General features: G+C 38.5%; 1 long non-coding RNA gene and 1 other non-coding gene across 3 annotated transcripts in view; both read right to left on the bottom strand.

The window, feature by feature from the left end:
• Positions 1–5217: 5217 nt before the first annotated feature.
• The window catches only part of LOC147916485 (uncharacterized), a 28586-nt gene continuing 9764 nt past the window's right edge, over positions 5218–24039 (bottom strand). For both annotated transcript variants that reach the window (XR_015552938.1, XR_015552939.1), the window contains 2 exons: positions 10661–10718; positions 5218–5451 (listed from right to left, as the gene is read on the bottom strand). This is a non-coding gene — a long non-coding RNA (uncharacterized LOC147916485). The remainder of the gene's footprint in view (positions 5452–10660; positions 10719–24039) is intronic.
• LOC147916486 (U6 spliceosomal RNA) lies at positions 19041–19147 on the bottom strand. Its single transcript, XR_015553061.1, has one exon. It is a non-coding gene; the product is annotated as a U6 spliceosomal RNA (small nuclear RNA).

The raw sequence follows: 24039 nt of genomic DNA on the forward strand, positions 1-24039 counted from the left end.
AACTGCTGATACACCTACACAAAACAAACTCAATGAACTTCCACCAGCTGACCTTCAAAGTAATCATTAGTTAAAGGAATTATGCTGTTTGCTGCAGCAAGGATAATCTTGTTGTTTGTGTATATTTCCAGAATTATATTCCACTTTTTTATTTAGCTTATCTATATGGGTGGCCCAATCCCCCAAATAACTAGGAAAACACAATATTTCAAATCATCTAATTTCTTCCTGTTTATTTTCCACATATATTATATTCTTTCTATATCTACAGTGTGCTCTGTATCTACACTGTGCTGTTTTTCTATAAACAACTTTCAGATTTAACTACTTTAACTGAATAGACCAAACCAGTTTTTTTGACAGAATTTATGAAACAGAGCAATCTTTTGATGTGAAGAGAGCCTCTATTTCACTCTAGCTCTAAAATGACTCATGCTCATCGCACATTTTAATTTGTGTTCTTTTGTTAACCATTTCAGTTCCTCCTTTCTGTCGATCTGAACTTACAAGTTAGGATTCCAACATATGATGTGATTTAAGAGAATCACTACACAAAACTGTTTCCTCCATCACTTGTTATAATGCCTGAAAATTAACCATAGGGATTCAGTCCTTTGAAAATAAAAACTTTTCTAAAATACCATATTAAAATGCACATCATCTTAAATTAGCGTGTCCCAACACCTGCTGTGCATACTGTTACTTCCATGAGATTCTCAGGGTATAGGGAGAGGGGACATTCTGTGGTCAAATATATACAGGAAAGGCTACACACTGCACTTATCTCGAAAATTCACAATACTCTTAAGTTTAACAAGAAAACTGAAAACTCTTACCTAAAGAAACATGTTTAACTTCAACCTAGTATTTTCTCAAATATATTGACCACAGAACTCTATTTACTTAATATCCATAAATGTCCTATTGTATCAGTGTTCTATGGAGCATACTTGGGGAAACACTACCTAAACCTGTAATCAGCAAAGTCATGCTTTAGAATCATAGAACCAGAAAGCTGGAAATCTCGTGTTATTGATAATGTATCTTAAGACTCAGGTTTTTCAGATAAAGAAATACACTCATAAAAGTTAAATAACTTGGCGTAAATAATAAAGCCAAGATTAGAACCCATATTTAATTTCCCATCTGATTCCTGGGAACTCAAACCATACACTTCTATAATTCTCCATTTGAAACGAACCACACAAATTATTTGATCAAAATGCTACAGAACTATAAAGCACATAAAAAGAGGCCTCTTCAGTTGGGGTATTGGCTGTCTTATTTCTGTGATCCCATAACATATGACGGGGGAAGGAATGTGAGTTCTTGTGGTGTTCGTTTGTTTATAAAAATGGGATTAACTCAATAGGTAATGTTTTGAAATTTACTTTTTAAATAACTTCTTTTTTTTTGCTGAGGAAGATTTGCCCTGAGCTAACATCCATGCCAATTTTCCTCTAGTTTTTTCTTTTTCTAGTATATGGGCTGCCAGCACAGCAAGGCTGCCAACAGGGTGGTATAGGTCCACGCCCAGGAACCGAACCTGGGCCACCAAATCAGAGCTTGCTGAACTTAACCACTAGGCCACTGGGGCTGGCTCTTGAAATTTACTTTTTTATTTGGCCTTATATTGTTAATGTATTTTTTGCCATTAAATATAATCCTAGAGCACAGTTCACAACCCTATCAGACCCAACACTCCCTTTTAATGACAAATATTTTGTAATGACTTCTTTATTATCCTGAGATGAAATATACAATTTTACAATATTATGTTGTATACAATATTATATTGTATGATAATATATTATATGCACATAAACAATTTACCAAAAGGTAATAGCTATAATATATAGGATAATTAAAAGCAAAGCAATTTATAATGAAATGCTAAGGTATGACTTCATTAGAAGGCAGAGGGAAGAAGTTAGATGCCTATATGTAGCTTTAATGTGAATGCCATGGCTACAAAAGCAAACTGATACACATATGTGTCGATTTGTCATAGGAGTGACACTGTCACAAGTGAAACGATTTTTCTGAAATGGTAAACTATTCTGATAACATTCCAAGTACAACAAAGTACATTCTTTCCTCTATTTATGCCATAGCTGCATGCCCAGAAAATTCATATTAAAACCATGAAAAAGAAACCCTTTTACGTTTTAAGTAAACTGGAGTTGAGTTTTTGGTTCAGATCATTATACACAGGTTTTTTACCAACATGAATGTCTAGGGAGATATGTGAAAATCATGTAGGATGCATGGGCATGCATCCTTTTACGTGCAGGATTTTCCTGAGAATTCTAGAACATCTAGCATTCCCAGCCTCTGTCCACTAATCCCAAGTATTACTTCTCGCTCCCACCCGCATGATTGTGATGTCCAACAAACTCTCAAAATGCCCCCACCCATGAGTGGGAACACACTAGTTAAGAACCGCTGTTGTAGAATATATTTTAATTCCATTGAATTAATGTCACTAAGAGATTACCAACTATTCACTAAATTCAAGGACACAATCTCCTTAAATCACTGAATAATCATAATAGGAACCACTTACCAAGAGCTCACAATGTCCCAGACATTTTTTTGTGTGTGTGAGGAAGATCAGTCCTGAGCTAGCATCCATGCCAATCCTCCTCTTTTTGCCGAGGAAGACCGGCCCCGAGCTAACATCTATTGCCAATCCTCCTTTTTTTTTTTTTTTCTTTTTTTTGCATTTTCTCCCCAAAGCCCCAGTAGATAGTTGTACGTCATAGATGCACATCCCTCTAGTTGCTGTATGTGGGACGCGGCTTCAGCATGGCCCAACAAGCTGTGCGTTGGTGCGCGCTCAGGATCCGAACCCCGGCCGCCAATAGCAGAGTGCGCGCACTTAACCGCTAAGCCACGGGCGGGCACCCTGTCCCAGACATTTTATTTGCATTTCCTTATTTAACCTTTACAATCACCATAAAAGGTAAGTAGTAGTGTTATTTCCCTCCCATTTTACATATGAGAAACCTGAGACTCAAAGATGTCGAACAACTCTCTTCAAGAGAGTCAGGATCCAAATCCAGGTCTTTGTGACGTTGAGGTCCATGTGCTTAGCTACAACAATATATTGCCAGATGTAGTTTTTATTATTCTCAGAGCAGCCATTCTCTTTCTGTTCAGTACTTTTCTTACCTTCTGAAGCAGCTTCCCTTCATAATTGCCTTTCCTTTTTGATCTTTCTGAAACAATTCTTTTCTGGAAACACGAGGCTGTTCCCTCCCCCCCCCCACCCCCAGCCTTTTAAAGTGGAGATCTGTGTTAGATTTGGATCTGCTACAATTGGTTCTAATTAATGTCCCTACCCTCAGGCTGTCTCTGAATGAATGACTCAATATTACTGAGCAAATTCAATTTTTAAAGGAGCTTGAGAATTTTTAACCTGAACCAACATGTCCAGGGAGTACACTAGTACATGTTCATTGCCTCTTTCTCCTCACTGGTCATTCACTTTTTAAACGACCGGCCGGTTGCTTTCCCTCCCACTATTGTCATCTGAAAATATTATTTCAGTAGTTATGAATGACCTCCTCATTAGCGGAGTGTTTCTTTCCCTCCTTTAGTAGAGTGGAAGTAATTTGAGGACAGAGAATGTATGCCGCTTTGTTTCCTCTATGATATATTGCAATGCTTGTACATAGTAAATTCACAGTAAATATCTGTTGAGTGACTACATGAAGCCAAGTTCAATCTAATTTAGCACAATAATTATAAGCTAAACATGAACAGACTTCTTCACTGGGATCCTTTGTATTTTGTTTTCCACACCTATAAAATGAGCTGAATTCACAGGGTTGTTGTGAAGACACAATGAGATACTTGTGAGTGTTGCTAGGAGGAGAATAGCACATAGGAGACATTTGAAAAGAGGAGCTTCTCTTCCCTCTCCATTCCCTCCCCACACCGCCTCCCCTTCACAGAGTGCTTTGAGGCCAAGTATTGAGGGTTCAAATTTTGAACCTGTGTATGTACAGGGTTTTTTTCTTTTTATATGACATGCCTATGGAATTTGGTGAGATATCTGGGCAAAATCAACAAACTTTTAGTTTTATATTATTCTTATTATTTTAATAGGTACAGAGCCCATTTCCCTAATTAGGAATGAAAAAGGAAACCAGAGTGTAGTAGCCTCATGGTTCAGACTAACTTCTTCACCTATACTGTGACTATATGTGTGTATTTCTTGAGAGAATGTTCATCTCATTGTGTTGTGATGCATTCTGAAGAGCTAGGTCTTTCTTGTTGATAATTGCTGAGGAAAGAGGCTAGTCCTCAGACAGGAAAGTCTTACTGGGTGGGTAGGCCCAAAATTGATATGAAGTGAGATTTGATGTCCAAAGGTCAAGGAGTCAGAATGTTTGGAAGTGTACTCTTGAGTAATTACTATTAAAGATGGCTCCCATGATCTAACATATGGTAGCAAATGGGGGGGCCAAGAAGGAAGGACACAGATAAGATTTGTTTGGGTTTTTATTTTGGTGAGGAAGACTGGCCCCGAGCTAACATCTGTTGCCAATCTTTCCTCTTTTTGCTGAGAAAGATTGGCCCTGAGCTAACATCTGTGCCCATCTTTCTCTATTTTGTATGTAGGACACTGCCACAGTGTGGTATGTTGAGCGGTGCTCGGTCTGAGTCCGGGATTCGAACCTGCAAACCCCAGGCCGCCGAAGCAGAGCACTCGAACTTAACCACTATGCCACTGGGCCGGCCCCTATTTGGGTTTTTTTAATTGTCTTTTTTTCCCCTCCAGGGTAGCACATGAGCTCTGGAGGAAAGATATAACTTTCACCCAGATTATCCAAATTCTTGCTACTAATTAGGTTGATTTACCTTTTTTTAATTCCCCCAATATTTAATAAACTATTTTAGCTGCATTACAGGAAACCAGGAGAGGGTCATTTGTCCATGTTTGGGCCAAAGTACCAAAAGGGGGATCTGCACTCCTACCCCCCACCCCCAGTACGGTTGTCTCAATGGCAAACAGTTTAAAGACTCCAATGGCAAGGGAAAACCAGAGGAAACAGGTGGGCCATGTGGTCCAACTGTCTCCTGACCATCTGTAAATTCTTCTAATGCTAAACTTGGAAGATCTGGGTTATATTTTTGTAAAGAAAAAGAGAATCCTAACACATATGATTCACTGCTCTATCCTCAGAGCCTTCCTAGCACATGGTGCTCACTAAGAATTTGTAGAATGAATAAATAAGCCAGTATATACTTACTGAGCTTTGTCTTGCTTTGTTCCTCTCACTGAGTTTCACAGCCAACATCTAAGTTACAGTAGAAGCAACTTTTATTCAGTTTCAACTCAGTACCCATTGAGTATCTTCTATGAACAAGGAACTGAGCTAGTTGCTCTGGGAGACGCAGGTATGAATAAGATATGGCATCTTGCTTTCAGGAGCTAAAAATCTAGTGGCAGAGATAGACAGACAAAAATAACTCTTTAATGTGTAACCTCAGGGAGTCTGAAGTTCCCTACCTCATTACCTGTCTCTCTTTTTATAATCGTTTTTCAATTTCTCTCTCAAGAACACTTGTGCTTTTGTACTTCATCTTCCTGGCCCGATTGGCTCCTTTGCCACCATTCTTATGTTCTTTCATATCAACAGTTCTTATTGTTCTAATAGGTCTTTCCTCTCTCTTTCAAGTAAGCTTTGAGTACATCCTTCTTCACTGGAGAAAAGTCTTCCTTGGAGGCTTTTCCTTGATTATTTTTCAAGTTTTTTTTCTTTTCATTTTTTTCTTTAAGTTTTTCTGTACTTCAATTTGGCCATTCTTTTTTTTTTTTTTTTTTTCAGTTAATTCTTACTTTATTTGGTTTACAAATATTTAAGTTTCCTTCATAAGTATGTATTTGGTCTCCCAAATTAAATTGTTGTAGTTGGCCATTCTTAACTTTTGGTACTATATTTTCCCCAGAAGATATTTAGTAAATATTTTATTAGTGAAGTGAAAAATCTGTGCCTAATGTGCTTCTTTCTTTTTTTTCCCTGTAACACATAATATATTATAGACGCTGGTTAAAATTCTTAATGGTGGATACATGCACACTGTGTTATAAACAATATTGCCTCATTAAAATCAGATGAGATGTTAAGTATAGTTATCTGAAATCTGAGTTGTATAGCAAAGGACCAATAAAATGAATTAAGGCAAACAAGTATAATGCCATTCTAAACCTCTCCAGTTTTGGTGAAAGAAAGAAAATAAATATTACCTTGCATTCTTTAACAAATATTTTATTACCATATTTCAGATTTTGTATAGCATGTTACAATTTACAAAACTTTTTGATGTACAGTCAGCTCATTTGATCTTTACAACAACGTTGTTTTGAAGAAATCAGAGATATCATAACTGTCATTTTTAGCAGATAAGAAAACTCAGAGATGCCAAATGACATCTCCATATTCACAAGATCTGTTTGTATGTGGCAGATCCAGGTCTCAAATTCAGGAATTCTTACCTTTAAGACATGATCTTTCTGCCTCTAATAATAATAATGCTATATGTTATTTCATCAGGCCCTTTATATTTACATTTAAATGTGGTTTTATATATTCAGGTTTCATCCTGAAATTCTGAGCCACAACTTCTATTGTAGAAATATTTTTCATTAAACTCTTGTATAGAAAATTAGTATAGATTATTTATATGGTTATCCAGTAGGACTAAACTTTTCACCATATAGAATCTAGACCTTAGCAACTACTAATGCAGATTGTGCTGCTTGAAGTATAGGAGTTGGAGAAACCCAGGAGATGGGCTCCATACACCAAAAAATTGTATTGGATCCAAAGACAGCTCTCTAATGAGGTCTATTTCAAAGACTGCATTAAAGTGAGAACACTCACACAAATGTCTATATCAGTGAATTAACACCAATTATCAAAATATTGGCGAGTTAAGGGGTATTATATTATTAAAGGAATATAACAACAATCTGACTCTTCATTCAAATGAAATTTTGTGGAATAAAAGATTTGTCTCAGTGAAACAACACGGGGCAGCCTGACAATTTCTTGAAGTCAAGACAAACAAATAGAAATCATCAGAGAGTTTTCTTTTCTTTCTTTCTTTTTTTTTTTTGTGAGGAAGATCAGCCCTCAGCTCACATCCACGCCAATCCTCCTCTTTTTGCTGAGGAAGACTGGCCCTGGGCTAACATCTGTGCTTATCTTCCTCCACTTTTATATGGGACACTGCCACAGCATGGCCTGACAAGCAGTGCAGCGGTTCATGCCCCGGATCCGAACCCGGGCTTCCAGCAGCAGAGCATGTGTACTTAACTGCTACGCCACGGGGCCAGCCCCAGAGAATTTTCTATTAGAAAGATTAGATGGAAATGACAAACTAACAATGAAGTAAAAATGAAAAACTTTATAATGTATTTCCTCCAGAAGTCGTCACTAGTCTCACATATGTCTAACTCACGTAGACTGTCTCATGAGTCTCATAAGTGCGTAAGTCTCATGCACTTAGCTGCCTGCCATGCTGAAAGGCAAACTGGAAATCCGTCAACTGGAAACACGTTAAAAAAAATCCTTTCTTTCCCATGCCTTTCACAAAAGACCAGACCCCAACTAACAAAAATATTTCTTTCCAAAATTTTATTTTTTTTAACAAGTTTTTGTTTGTTTTGTCTTCTCTTTGAGGAAGATTGGCCCTGCACTAACATCTATTGTCAATCTTCCTCTTTTTTTTCCCTCCCCAAAGCCCCAGTAGATAGTTGTGTATCATAGTCATAGAGTTGTAGGTCTTCTATGTGGGACGCTGCCTCAGCATGGCTTGATGAGAAGTGAGTAGGTCCACACCCAGGATCCGAACCAGTGAACCCTGGGCCACCAATCAGAGCGTGCAAACTTAACTGCTATGCCATGAGGCCAGCCCCCCAAAATTTTATTTTAAGATAGTTGTATAACAGCCTAATTTGCATCCAGATGTTTGTGAATTGGATGTTTGTCACTTAGGGAGTATGACAGTGTCAAAATCAGGTAAGAAAATTCAGTAAGGTCATTTAAGATGTGGATTAAAATCTCTATCAGCTCTTATTTCTTTCATATTTTTATTCCTAAGATTATATATTTGTAGACTAAGATGTGGCATAAAGCAAAGAGAGCATTAGAATAGAAATATGACAGCATCAATTTATTTTATTTTATTTATTTATTTTTTGTGAGGAAGATCAGCCCTGAGCTAACATCTGCCAATCCTCCTCCTTTTGCTGAGGAAGACTGGCCCTGGGCTAACATCCGTGCCCATCTTCCTCCACTTTATATGGGACGCTGCCACAGCATGGCTCAACAAGTGGTGCATTGGTGCCCGCCTGGGATCTGAACTGGTGAACCCTGGGCCGCTGCAGTGGAGCTGGCGCACTTAACCACTTGCACCACCAGGCTGGCCCCGATAGCACCAATTTAATCCTTCATATAATTTAAAAGAGAACCTGATCCAGGTTGCTAAATAGATGCAACAGGCTCTTCACGTACTCTTAGAATTTAGCGTTGGGTTTTGTTCCGGCTGTTGGAAAGTCTTTTGATCCAAAACATCTTATAAGCAGTTTACATGGGGCATACAGAGTGTTTTACTCAGAAAGGAGACTAAATTGCTAGTCTTGCCTTTGATGTTGCTCATACGTTGCTATATTTTTCTGCTCTCAGAAGCAATTTCTAGGAAGTCATAAAGGATTGTTAAACACATAATCATGCTATATTTTTGTTTATTTATCTTAAAATATTGACTTTTTCCCCAAACTTTGTTTTATTTTCTTGGGGAGGTTACACTTCCTGGAAGCTTCTTTCTCCACTGTAGTACCCTAACCTGGATGCAGACTCAGGTCTTGAGTTGACCCTGCTTAACCAGCCAGCTGTGTAATTTTGGCAAAATCTCTTCACCTTTTAGATGTCAATTTTCTTATCTATAAAATGAAAAATTTGGCCTTGATGTCCTCTCAAGGTATTCCTTCTTAAATATTCATTGACATAAAACAGGTGTTCAAAAATACTCATTAAAGGAAAAAACATTAGCCTGTTTTTCACATGTATGTTTGGTCAGAATTATAAGGGTCTCTTAGACATCAATGGAATGAGAGGACTGGCTGGGAAAGGGGACATATTAAAGGCTTCTTTGCTGGAAATATCCAACATATAGTGTCATGAAGTTCAAGTCTAGGAATCATTAACAGAATGAGGTGATAACCAGATTTTGATGCTGTAATTGTTTTAAAGTTTTCAACTCTTACTTTATGGACATCAATAGGACTAGGAAGGGGATGAAGAGATATGTTCTCTGTACCCTGCGACTCACACACTAGTGTGGCAAAGAAGCACAACAGATCACTGATCAACTGGGAGAGGCATGCAACATTGGCAATTCACTGTTGGCAATCTTTGGGTAACAAGATTCTCTTGGGTTCTCATCAATTATAGAAGAGGTTTGACTGCCAAGTTTCCCAGTACTTTGGAAATTTCTACTTTCTCGGGTCACCTGTTATAATTCTGTGCATTAAAAAAAAGTCTGGATGAATAAACATGTTAACAGTGGTTACTCCTGGGGAATGGGATTACTGGGGAGAGACTTCCGTTTTTACTTTACACTCTTTGGAATTATTTGTATTACTTTTGTCATAAAAAATTTTTTAATGTGATATATTAACAATCCAAAACTGAAAATAGGCTTGTCATCCAGACCTTTCAGGCAATAGGTGTGATTCTCAGGCTGAAAAGAAAGAATTATTCTCAACTTTCTAAGGTAGATTTTATTAATATGGTTTAAGTTTGTAGGCATTTGAAAGAACACTATTTTCATTTGCTTCTCTCCCTTCACAAGTATTTGATTATTTTATTGTATTCAGAGATTTTTTTGTGTGCCTAATTTTCCAACGGATAGACTGTATTCTGGGTACATAGTAGATGATCAATAAATGTTTGTTGAAAGACTACATTAAATAAACGTTTAGCTTATTCTATTTTGAAATCAGAATAACTTTTCTAATAGAAGGATACCAGTTTGGGCTCTGAAACAGTTCTTTTTTCTTACTAACCAAAAAGATTTTATAGTATCTCTAAAAGTTATCTTAAAAAATTCTCTACTTATTCTCAGGGAATAGTCTACATAATCAAAAATCTGATTTAACAAATAAGCTGTATATACTTCAATTTCTAAAGGAATTATTAAATAAAGCATTTTATATTGGCAAAGCTTTTTCATATTATTTAATAAGCTATTCCTCACAACTATTCCTCTGGTGATATTACCTGAGTTCAAAGGGAGTGATTAAAGGAATGAATGGATGGATGAATAAATGCTTTGCTTAAGATCCCAAAGGCAAGGAATGGCAAAGACAGGTTAGTGTTCACAGACCCTGTCTCCCCTGACTACTGTTTGGCCCCCTGAGCACTGCTGTCTCCCCAGAACAAAGAGGTAGCACTGCAATGCCTTTTTTCCATGGCAGTAAATAAGTGGGTCATCTGTTGTAGTAAATGCTTGGCAGGGAAAGATGAAAGACTAAGCCAGATAAGAAATGCCTGCTTACTGCAGGTACAGTTTAGCATCTTGGTTTATAATTTATCTATAGTAAATGTTATGATCACCATTAGCAATTCTTCACAGTCTTTACCTGTACAAACTCACATTTCTTCTCCAGCGCCAAAATATAATTTCCCTCTGTTCTATACCTGGCAAGAGAGAGACAGAGAGAGAGAGAGAAAGAGGGAGAGAATATGAACAAAGTTTAAATGGATCTGAATTATGAGATTTCTTTGCTATATTTTATTGAATTTCACATTTAAAAATTGATGGAATGGTTCTTACTGAAAGAAATATTGGTATTGATAAATATACTTTGAAGGAAGGAAGAGAAAATTAAGTTTTTGGCAGTAGGTCAGCTATTACTAAATCTATTTCTCTTTCTTTTCCTTTCCTTTGAATGGATAGCTGAGCATTGTTTCACAGAGAGCGTTGTTTCCTACTTGATCAAGTGTTTTAAAACCTTTTGATATTTTTGACAAGCTCCCCAAAATTCATATCCTAAATAAAGTCTTTCTTTTGAATTTTTCTTTGAGAATTTTCAAAGGGCCCTGGGACTTCTCAAAGAAATTCTCTCTTCGTATAAAGAGGGAGACACTAAATTAATTAGGTTTGTTTGGTAAGCTAAATTGCATGGGAAGCATTGTCAAGTAAATGATAAACTTTCTTAGGTTATATTGCATAGGTAAATATTATTCACTATTTTAACCCTGCTACCTTGCTTCCAACATTACAACAAGACAAGACCATGTCTGCATTCTATTTAATTTGGTTTACAGATGGGTCTTACTTAAATAAGCAAGACATTATCAATCTGGATATGCTGTCCAGCCTCGAGAATGCCTGCTACTTTCTATTAACTCTGCTAACCCAGTAAAAGATTTCCTTCTACAGGCTCAAGAAATCACCATGGAAGAAGAGAAACAAATAATGTCAGTCAAAAGGGGAAATTTTTGACACCCCTCTCACAGATGTGGTTCAGGCCCAATAAGCAACCCATAGTACCTATTGGAGCACAATTGCCACTGCTCCAGGATATACACCAATTAACCCATTGGACAACTGAAAAGGTAATTTTGTGGGGAAAGCAATACTTTTGAAAACTTTATCCCACAGCAGCCCATATAGCCTACGCTCATTGTGTTATATGCCCAAAATATAATCTAGGGAAACTATTTCATGAGTCACAAGGCCACTTTTCCCTTCGTAAGGTACCCTTTGAGGTATGGCAATTGGACTTTGTCCAAATGTCACCATCTTAAGGATATAAATATATCTTGTGATGATCTGTGTGTTCTCACATTGGGTTGAGGGTTTTCCTTGCAGAAGAGCGATGGCTTTAGACAAATTATTATTGGAGAGAATAATTCCTGTTTGGGGAAGTTCCTACTGAGTTACATAGTGACCAAGGAACTCATTTCACTGGACAAATAATTAAATCTATTTGTAATATTTGGCCAATGATGCAACATTTCCACTGCGCTTACCATCCCCCGTCCTCAGGATTGGTGGAAAGAACAAATGGCACAATAAAAACTCAATTGGCAAAGCTTTCAGAAGCATTTAATCTCTCATGGCCAAAAGCTCTTCCGCTAGTGCTCCTCAAACTTAGATCTACACCCTTTGGTAAACATCAGCTGTCTCCTTTCAAGATAGTAACTGGACTTAGAGGAAGAAATGTATGAACCAACTTTGCCTAAAGGAAGTATCTTAATTATCGTCAAGGTCTTACTGTGGCACTTCAAAAAGAAAAAAAAGAGAGGTTGGGAGCTGATTCTTTTCAGAGAGAGCTCCCAGACCTTAAGGATCATGGACCTGGAGATTTTATTTATCAAAAGAGGCATCAAATAAAAGACTCTTTGCAGCCCTGTTGGAAAGGACCATACCAGATACTTTTAACCAGTTCATGCGCTGCAGAATCAAAAGGCATAGACTCATGGATTCACATTTCTCGTTTTAAAAAGAGGCTTTTCTACCTGAGTGGGTTTCAGTTCCTATTTCTGATGCCCGACGTCAACTGACCAATGCAAATATCTCCAAACCTGGATGAGAAGAAGACGGCATCTGTTGTAGACAGCTGTCCCAAGACTCCGGACTGGGCCTGTATTCCCAACCTTAAATCTCCTCATTTAAACCTTTGTTATGCTTAAACTGTATACCTATTTTATAATTGTTCCATTTAAGGTTTTCAGAATACTCTCAAACTTAAAGAAAGTAATTGATTTGGAACAGACTGGTGGAAGGCCAGGCATTTATCGGGTAGCTCCTAACGGAACTCAGTGGTTATGTGGAACAAATCTCTGGCCTTGGCTACTGCCTGGATGGCTAAAACACTACACCCCGAGCTTCCCTTGGATGCAGGGAAGGATTCACTGAGCTAACATCTGTTGCCAATCTCTCTCTCTTTAAGGCCAGATGGGCTCATTCAGAGTTCCACGGGTATGACCACCGAGCAGCTAGCTATATTTGTTCCTTCTTTGGGCCTAGAGGGGTGTCATATCGCATACAGAAGCCCTTAACAGTTGTCAAGCAGGAATAGTCTTTTTAAATACTAAAATGTCTTTAATGAGGAAGGCTGTCCTTCAAAATAGAATGGCCTTAGATATTCTTACAGCATCCCAAGGTGGTACATATATAGCATTCAAACTGAACGATGTGTTTTTATACCTGATGAGTTTTCCAGTGCATCATCTCTGAAAGCCTTGAGTGATCCTACCTGGTCTTTTTTTTTTTTTTTTTTTAATTTTATTTATTTATTTATTTTTCCCCCAAAGCCCCTATTTATTTTTTCCCCAAAGCCCCAGTAGATAGTTGTATGTCATAGTTGCACATCCTTCTAGTTGCTGTATGTGGGATGCAGCCTCAGCATGGCCGGAGAAGCGGTGCCTCGGTGCGCGCCCGGGATCTGAACCTGGGCCGCCAGCAGCGGAGCACGCGCACTTAACTGCTAAGCCACAGGGCCAGCCCATACCTGGTCTTGATTTGTTTAGTCGGCTCCCTTCCAGTATTGGCTTCCATTTGCGGCCCAATTGAAATTCCTATTTCTATTACTCCTTGGAATTCTTGTATTAGTCATAATATTCACACTAATTACTGTTTTCTTTACTCATTGTTGTAAGACTAGCATGCTAGCTAGAGTAACGATTGCTCAGTGATGTGAGATGGTTGATCGATCTTACAACCCAGGATGAATCTCCTTGTCTTATTAAGGCTATGCCTAAGAATTCATTTTTAAGCTAATCTTTTCAAGTATTGGATTACTTGTTCTATAATTGTTATAAACAATGTAACTATAGGAAGTCATGTAAAAGCACATGTGCAATGTTTGTGTGATAATCTAAAAATAATTGACAAATTACATAACATATGAAACATTTCCCTTGTTAATATATACCTCTATGCTTGTCCACTATATCCGACTATTTCCCCCCAATGTGGATAACTGGGCAAATTGATGAAACAAAAGCCTAGCACCGAGGGACATGATGGACCCAGGGCAGGCAGCAACCACCCTGGCACAGAGGGACAATATTTTGATCAGCAATGCCTTCTATTGAAAGATTATTGATCAAAAGGGGGAAATGACAAGAAATTCTCACCTATTGAGGTATACCTCAATACCAAATAGGTAACTATTTGGGTTCAAAACTGATTCAGCTTGAACTAAAAAGCCTGACTTACAGCCTATCAAACATACATTGTACATCTGCTTAACCATTAAAGAATACACTTTTTTTTTTTACTTTTTAATTTTTTTGTATGTGAGGAAGATCAGCCCTGACCTAACATCTGCCAATCCTCCTCTTTTTGCTGAGGAAGACTGGCCCCAGGCTAACATCCGTGCCCATCTTCCTCCACTTTATATGGGACCCCACCACAGCATGGCTTGACAAGCGGTGCGTCAGTGCGCGCCCGGGACCAGGATCCAGTGCCCATCTTCCTCTACTTTATATGGGACCCCACCACAGCATGGCTTGACAAGCGGTGCGTCGGTGCGCGCCCAGGACCAGGATCCGAACCAGCGAACCCAGGGCCGCCGCAGCAGAGCGCGTGCACTTAACCGCTTGCGCCACGGGGCTGGCCCCAAGAATATGCTCTCTTAAAATAAGAATACATACTTCCTCTTCTATGCCCTATTGGTAACGCCCGGATTAGTCCCTTCCCTGACATCATGGTCATGTTGACCTGATAATTTGCAGCTGAATACCTCTTTGAAATTTTGATGAAAATGTATCCTGGGTGTGTTTAATGTATGTAGTTTGTTCTAAAAAGATATGACTGCACTGAAAACCATGCTGCTCCGGAATGCTTTCTAAGGCCTTCTCGGGTTATACTCCTCACTCTAGCTCAAGTAAACTCACTTTATTTCTCTTATCTATAGAATGGTTATTGGTTATTTTGTGTTGACACCTTATTACATTTCTATTGAGTCGTTTCCCATAGTTTTTTGGAATTAAGCTAGTTGCTGTGGGGGGAAACTTGTTTGTCTGCAGAAATGAGTTTTTCCTCCACTTTATTTAGTGTTCACATGAATTTTTATTCAATTTCTTTGGCTTTGGATATTTACTTCATCTTTTGTGTTCCGAACAGCATTTTTCCTTCCACCTATTGTTCATGTGAATTAGGCATTCACAGTCACATTTACAAACTGTTCTGGAAATTAAAAGTTTCCTTTGTGGCATGTAACTCCTAGAACACAATCCACCCTTAGTGGGTGCCCGTTATGCCTGGTACCTCTCCCAGTCTAAGCACCAGTACAGGTGCTTGGCTGACACCAATGTTGAAGGGCAGCTTTTGACTAATAGGCAGAAAATCCCTCTTGTTTCATAGTTCTATTTAGAACATGAATGTTCTTTAAAGGATTTCTGTTTTGTTTTGTTTTTTTCCATTTCAAACTCTTGTTCTTAGTTTTATCTGCCTCTTTGAAGTATTGACCAGCGTCATGTCTCAGTATAATCACTGATAAATGTACGTTATTATTGTGCTGGCTTTAATTCTCTACTAAAATTTAAATATATTTCAGGTATTATTTTTTTTTTTTAAAGATTTTATTTATTCATTTTTTCCCCCCAAAGCCCCAGTAGACAGTTGTATGTCATAGGTTCACATCCTTCTAGTTGCTGTACGTGGGACTCGGCCTCGCGTTGGACGGAGAAGTGGTGCCTTGGGGCGCGCCCGGGACCCGAACCCGGGCCGCCAGCATCAGAGCGCGCGCACTTAACCGCTAAGCCACGGAGCCGGCCCTCAGGTATTATTAATATCCATTTACAATGTTCTTTTGATTCTTAATATGGAACAAATCCTGCTGGATAACATTACACAAAACAGCAATTTGATTTACTGACAGTAAACCTAAGTAATTTCTACCCCTTGGATTTTGCATTTTTTTTAAATGTCAAAATCTCCCATGTAGTTAGTTACAACCAGAAATGACGCAAAAATTGAAATGCTTTTATTTAAATATTGTTACAGCATTAAAAAATTTTGCCTGACTTTCTAATATAAAATGTCTAATGGAATGGGCTGGCCCCGTGGCTTAGCGGTTAAGTGCGTGCGCTCCGCTGCTGGTGACCCGGGTTCGGATCCCGGGCGCACACTGACGCACTGCTTCTCTGGCCATGCTGAGGCCGCGTCCCACATACAGCAACTAGAAGGATGTGCAGCTATGACATGCAACTATGTACTGGGGCTTTGGGGGGGAAAATAAATAAATAAATAAAACTAAAAAAAAAAAAAAAAATGTTTAATGGAAGTCCCTCTGTACTGAAGATGCAACCCACTTCCAGACTTTTATTTAGGAAAAGATCACTTAGAAATAATTGCTTTTATTACTGTTGCATTTTCTCATTTTTTAAAGAATGCAGCAGGTATCACTAACTTTTATGGGTGTCAAAGGAGCTTTGTGATGAAATTATTACTGTTTCTCCCTTGTCTTTATCAAAACCCTTCAATCTCCAAGGAATGCAGTGATAAATCAAGCTCCTTAGGTTAGCAAGCAAGGGCTGCTTTTTCTGCCAGTCTCCCACAATTCTTTCCCAGTTCGCAAACATCCTAAACCATTTGCTTTCCCAGAACCCCCTCTGACAGTCCCTGCTTTTGGAAATGCCAAACCCCACCCACAATCCCCTTGCCCCTGGCCTTATTACAAAATCCTTCCATTACAAACTCAGCTGTGAAGGCCTCATTGTGAATACCAACATCCTTCTGAGTTAGTTTGTGATTCCTCTAAGTAGCAGTGATTTTCTAAGTGTGGTCCCCTACAGGCAGCATCAGCATCACCTCATCACCTGGGAATTTGTTAGAAATAGAAATTCTCTGGTCACACCCTAGACCTAGTGAATTAGAAATCTGGGAGTAATGTCTACTGTGGGTTTTAACAGGCCCTTTTCTGGTGATTCTCACCCACAGCCCCAAGGGCAGAAATCAACTAATAGCCATCTCACTATCTTCAGACTCTCACTGGTTTTCATAGTAGGTGCTCAATAAAGCTGTTATATAAAATCAATCCTTCTAAACAAACAAAAACAGTCAGCTAAAATCACTTAATTAAAATAAATTAATCTGAAGTCAATTTTCCCAAAGCTTATTTACCTAATGATCAGAGTTATTTTTGTGTGTGAGGAAGATTAGCCCTGGGCTAACGTGTGTTGCCAATCCTCCTCTTTTTGCTGAGGAAGACTGGCCTTGGGCTAACATCCATGCCCATCCTCTTCTACTTTATATGAGACACCGCCACAGCTCGGCTTGACAAGCAGCACGGCTGTCCACACTCAGGATCCGAACCTGCGAACCCCGGGCCTCTGAAGCAGAGCGTGCAAACTTAACCGCTACACCACCAGGCCGGGCCCAATGATCAGGCTTGTTAATGATCAATTCACCTAAGATTCAGCCTCCTTTGAGTGTTTTTTACATCCTTACCAGTTTCCATAGCTACACATTCTTCAAGCCACTAATGAAATCTCTACTCATTTGAAAATCTGAGATTTCCCCCACCTGGGCAATGTCGTTGTCTCTTATTTGTTCCCAAGGTGAGTTAGCTGCAGGTTTCTCTCCTAACATGAATTTCTTGTGAGAAGAACTCTTTTTTTTCTTTTTCTGTCTTATACAATGCCTTGTGTATAGCAGACATTTGAGAAATGCTTGTTGATTTCCATGAAAGTGTAGTACAATAGTTGAGAGTATAGACTGGAGCCAAACCTTGTGTTCAAACGCCACCTCTTTACTTGCTAGCTGTACGATTTTGGGCAAGTTTTTTAAAAATGACTCTATGCCTCAATCTCCTTATCTATAAAATGGGCATAATATAATAGTACTCACCTCATAGAGTTGTCATAGAATAAAATGAGTTTATGTGTATGGAGTGCCTAGAATAGTGCCAGGCATGTAGTAAGCATTATCTAAGGATTAGTTATTATTATTTCTTTAGTTTTCAAATCCTATTTCTGCCTTTATTCATCTATCTGTTTATGTTTCTTCATTCCTTTTTCAATGTTCCTTGTTCTTACTTGATTCCCTCTGTCTCATTTGGATTTAATAGAATAATTTTATCACAAAAAATAAAATATTATCACTTTTTAAAAGTTACGATGCATGCTACAAATAGTTCATGTTCTCTGACCTAGTAATTGTCCTTCTAGAACACCAGCTTATTATTATTATTTTTGTTTTTGCTGAGGAAGATTCACCCTGAGCTAACATCTGTTGCCAATCTTCCTCTTTTTGCTTGAGGAAGATCTGCCCTGAGCTAACATCCGTGTCAATCTTCCTCTACTTTGTATGTGAGTCACTGCCACAAGCGGTGTAAGTCTGTGCCCAGGAACTGGACCCGGGCCCCTGAAGTGGAGCATGCCGAACTTGACCACTAGGCCACGGGGCTGGCCCCCATCTTATTTTTTTAATGGTCAAAAACTTAACCAAAATTTATGGACAAAAATCTTCATTTTAGCATTATTAACAATAGTTGAGTTCTATACATATTTTGGATACATCTTTTATCAAATATGTGGCTTGCAAATATTTTCTCTCAGTGTGTCGCTTGTCTTCTCATTCTGTTAACATGTCTTTCACAGAATAAAACTTTTTAATTTTAATAAAGTCCAATTTATCAATTTTTTTCTTTCATAGATTGTGCCTTTGGTGTTATATCTAACATCTCATGGCCAAACCTAAGGTCACCTAGATTTTCTCCTATGTTTTCTTCTAGAAGTCTTATAGTTTTGTGTTGTACATTTAGGTCTATGATCCATTTTGAGGTAATTTGCGTCGTGTAAGGTATGTGTCGCGATTCATTTTTTCTGCATATAGATGTTCAATTTTCCCAGCACCATTTGCTTAAAAGACTATTCCGGGGTTTTTTTTCCTGCTCATTTTTAAATTTGCATTTATTTACTTTTAAATTTTTATCTATCTATTTATTTTTATTGAGGACATTATATTAATTTCAGGTGTACATCATTATATTTCAACTTCCGAAAAATATGGAACACTTCACAAATTTGCATGTCATCCTTTCACAGGGGCCATGCTGATCTTCTCTGTATTATTCCAATTATTGTATATGTGCTGCCAAAGTGAGCACTATTCTGTTGTTTTTATTTATTTTTTATTTATTTTTATTTTTTTTGTGAGGAAGATCAGCCCTGAGCTAACATCCATGCCAATCCTCCTCTTTTTGCTGAGGAAGACATGCCCCGAGCTAACATCCATTGCCAATCCTCCTCCTTTTTTCCCTTTTTCTCCCCAAACCCCCAGTAGATAGTTGTATGTCATAGTTGCACATCCTTCTAGTTACTGTATGTGGGACGCAGCCTCAGCACGGCCAGACAAGCGGTGCCTTGCTGCGCAGCCAGGATCCAAACCCAGGCCGCCAGTAGCGGAGTGTGCACACTTAATGGACAAGCCACGGGGCTGGCCCCTATTCCGTTGTTTTTAATGTCAAATTCTATCCTTTCTCTTATGAGAAAACACAATCTCTTTATAGTGTGATTCAATGTTTTACTTCTTTTGACGGAAGAAAACTTTTCTTTTTTTTTTAATTTTATTTATTTATTTATTTTTTTTCCCCAAAGCCCCAGTAGATAGTTGTATGTTATAGCTGCACATCCTTCTAGTTGCTGTGTGTGGGACGCGGACTCAGCATGGCCAGAGAAGCAGTGTGTGGGTACGTACCCGGGATCCGAACCCAGGCCGCCAGCAGCGGAGCACGCATACCTAACCACTAAGCCAACAGGCCGGCCCAGAAAACTTCTTTTCTAACTCGATTGGAATTAGTGGTTGGTTAGTTAATCATATAAAATAATAACCTCATACTTAAAACATTTTTTTCACTTAAAATCTATAAAACTCATTGATTTGCTAAAATCTTCTTTGAATATGGATCTGCTGATTGTTGTTCTGAATTGTCTTTTTTTTTTTTTAATAAAACACACACATAATGCATTGCCCATGATTATGCAGTGTTTTCAGCTACAACTGAGACTTCTTAGCTTTAAAACTGGGCTCCACCATGTAATTATTTAGAGTATCTTAACCTCTCTGAGCTTTAATTTTCTCATCTGTAAAATGAGAGTAATAATAGTACCTATATCATAAAAGAATAAAATGAGTTAATATATGTTAATCACTTGGAACATTTGTCCGGCACAGAGTAAGGGTGATATAGGGATTCGCATTAAAGTGGAACAAGCATGTGTGAAGCACTCTGAAGGAAGAATCCTTTTAAATTTTTATTCTTGGGCCAGCCCTGTGGCTTAGTGGTTAAGTGAGCACACTCCACTACTGGCGGCCCGGGTTTCGGATCCTGGGCGCGCACGGACACACCGCTTCTCCCGCCATGCTGCGGCTGCGTACCACGTACAGCAACTAGAAGGATGTGCAACTATGACATACAACTATCTACTGTGCCTTTGGAGGAAAAAAAGGAGGAGGATTGGCAATAGATGTTAGCTCAGAGCCGGTCTTCCTCAGCAAAAAGAGGAGGATTAGCATGGATGTTAGCTCAGGGCTGATCTTCCTCACAAAAATAAATAAATAAATAAATAAATAAATAAATAAATAAATAAATAAATAAATAAATAAAGCTATCTAAATTTTTATTCTTTTTTCTATATTTTTACAGTTGCCTTGTTACCCCAAATTTGGCAACAATGGTTTCTAACAGCTTGCCTTTATCAAGTCTTTCCAAAGCTCTTAGATTAATTTTCGTATTAAAAAAAAAACACTTTTTTCTTTCTTGTACACATAGTTCATCAACAAATATAAACAGATTTGGGAAAATAAACTCTTGAGTATAAAACTCTACTAGTGGAAGAATTGGTGGGGATTACTAGCCAAGTTTGCAAGGTACTGTCGGAATCAGTCAATATTTTTACCAAAACACTGGAAAGGTTCAGTTAATTTGATTAATTGATTACATTAAAGTTGGTTAATAGAGTGTGTACTACAAATGCAACAAAATCATGTTTCTTTTTTTTTGTGTGTGAGGAAGATTAGCCCTGAGCTAATATCCGTTGCCAATCCTCCTCTTCTTGCTGAGGAATATTGGCCCTGGGCTAACATCCATGCCCATCTTCCTCTACTTTATATGTGGGACGCCTGCCACAAGCTTGATAAGCAGTGCATAGGTTCGTGCCTAGGATCCGAACCTGTGAACCCTGGGCTGCTGAAGCTGAGCACGCAAACTTAACCACTATGCCACTGGACCATCTTCCCTTATCACTATTTTTAAGCCAACAGTGACTAGACTGTGGCAAATTTTAAATTGGCACTGAGATGCTCCAATACACAAACCAGTATAAAAAGTTTTAGCACTTTCAAAATCAGTATAAAGTTTCTCTCAGCAATGAAGATTCCATTTAGTGCATTATGACCTCAGTATAATAACACTTTAATAAATTAAGTAGGGCCAGCCCCATGGCCTAGTGGTTAACTTCGGTGTGCTCCACTTTGGCTGCCCGGGTTCTGTTCCTGGGCACAGACCTATGCCACTTGTCTGTTAGTGGCCATGCTGTGGTGGCAGCTCACATACAAAATAGAGGCAGACTGGCAGCGGATGTTAGCTCAGGGTGAATCTTCCTCAGCAAATTAATTAATAAATTAATTAAATAAAGTGTTCCATTTATTTTCATATGTAATGCAGGAGGTCAAGTTTAAAAAATCGGTTGGAATGGTAGTAGATGGGCTTCAAATAAGAATTCTGGACTGAGGATAAAAAAAAGTCTCAGCTAGCACTATACTACATTCTGCAGCATATAAAACTAATTCAAACTGGACAAAACACACTACAGAATTCAAACAAAAAATTTTCAATAATTCATTCATTTAAAAAGCATAATTGAGCTGAGATAAAGTTACCGAAAGCTAGTCTACCTAAACCAGTTTGACTAAGAGTTTCTAATGTGTTCAAAAGTATATAAAATAAAAATACAAATAGACAATCAGGATGCAAAACATCCACCCACTTACAAAAAGTAGCAAATTGTATAAATAATTATTAAACATACAAGGTTGAGATGGAAAGACCCTTAATAAATTGCTTAAAATATGAAAGGCACATGGACCTTATCTAAGATTTTAGTCAGACCCTTACAAGTGGTAGTTTCAAAGCTTTGGCCTGGTGTTTTTCCTAATGAAACAACCATTAAGAGGTTTATTTTTCAGCACTAGGCCTATTTCTCACTCTGACAGACTCCAGAGGACATAATTTGAAGAGGAGTGGGAGTAGAGGTTGCAAACTCAAGCATCTGCTGGGTCTTGGCAGACACTGTGAATGAGTGAAATGCCTAGAAAGGTGATACAGTGATGATGATTGTGGTGTAGAAGAGTTGATGCCCTATCTAAAAAGGGCAATGTCTATGCAGCTCCAATGGGTCAAGGCCATGTAGAAATATGGGCCCAGTATGGCTTGGTCCGCTGATTATTTTCAAAAGAAGATAGAAAGCCAGATTTTTAGCTTAATTAGTTGTCAATTCAATTAAAAAAATATTTGTGAGCAATACTGTATTAAAGCATACTGTCTCTGAGAATTCATATTTCTCCTTAGGAGATGTGTGTCTGTGTTTGAGTGTGTGCATGCATACATCTGTGTGTGTATGTATGATCTAATAATTATCTGCTAGATAATTGAAAGAATAAAGAGGCATTTTTGCAACTCACACTTGAGAGAAAAGTTAAAGAAGATCGGACTGTAGTGCATATGTCCTTGGGGACTGTTCTACAGTCCTCGGAGAGTACTAATGGACATAAAGAACTGTCCTGTTGGAATCTCTTATTCTTGACTAAACGACTCCAAATATTGGACGTGTATTGTTAGAAGGATTGTAAATCATGGAGTAAGGCCATCCCTTTTACCTATGGAAGGGCTTTCAGCAAAGATGAATGTGTAGCATTGCACAGTGGAAGTACAATGAAGGTGGTGATCGTACAGTAAGACACAGACCTCAGGACAGAGTTAAGAACTAAAGTCAGCCATAAGAGGACCTGCTGTGAATGGTTTGACGTCTTGCCTTTGTTTCCTTTTCTACTACGGAAATTGTTATTATTAGCATAGTGTTAAAATTTTTTCAATAACATATATAATTCTCTTTGTTTATCCCATCCCTTCAGTTAAAGTCTGATCTAGCAATATATTGACTAGGTGTTTGTATTAGTCAAAGGCTTGGCAGGAAATAAATGGTAAATTCAGAGTTTAACTGAAGAGGGTTTAACAAGGGGGACTATTTACAGAGGTGTGAGCAGGGTTAAGGGCACCAACAAAGGATGTTGATATAAATACGGACTAGCAAGGCTGGCAGCTACCACCGCATCTAGGTCTGAAGGAGTAAGGGGACACGTAGTGTTATGAGAACTGGGTGAGAGCCGGAGCTACGGAAGAAGGGCTACCTGGAAGAAGCAGGGGCCATGGAGGAATGCAGCCACCTCAGGACCACAGCCAGACAGGAGGGAGCAGGGTGACACCCTGGCCTCTTTCTTCCTGCACTCTATCTCTTGCTGGCCCTTCCCACCACCAAACCCAGTGAGAAGCCAGAGGGGAAGGGAGCCCCAGTGGTTCAGTTCAAAAGGGTCAGTCTCCAAGGGTACACAAAGCAAGGTGGACAAGGGTGCAGAATGGACATGGTCGGGGGAAAATGAAGTATAACCAGTACAGTATTCTTTTAAAATAAGAAATTACAAGTAATTTACCAGATTATAGCACGGAAAAAAAATCTGCTGGGAAAAAATGACTAAAGATAATGAAGCACTTCTGTAGCAGGTGGATTACGGCAACTGTCTGATGAGGCCAGACAGTTTTGTAAAAATAGTTTCCTTCTAATCTACTCAATTATTTGAAAGAGGTAACATAAACAACAAACGAGGGTTAGCCAGTGAATATAATTTATTCAGATTCTGCAATGAATTGTGATAATGCCTTCTTGTACCTATGAAACATACATAATTCTCATGGAATAAGGAATACGGTAAATAGTCAGAGGT

This window comes from Ceratotherium simum, chromosome 8, assembly GCF_057802395.1.
Source record: "Ceratotherium simum simum isolate JZ-2026a chromosome 8, ASM5780239v1, whole genome shotgun sequence".
In the NCBI taxonomy this organism is placed as follows: domain Eukaryota; kingdom Metazoa; phylum Chordata; class Mammalia; order Perissodactyla; family Rhinocerotidae; genus Ceratotherium; species Ceratotherium simum.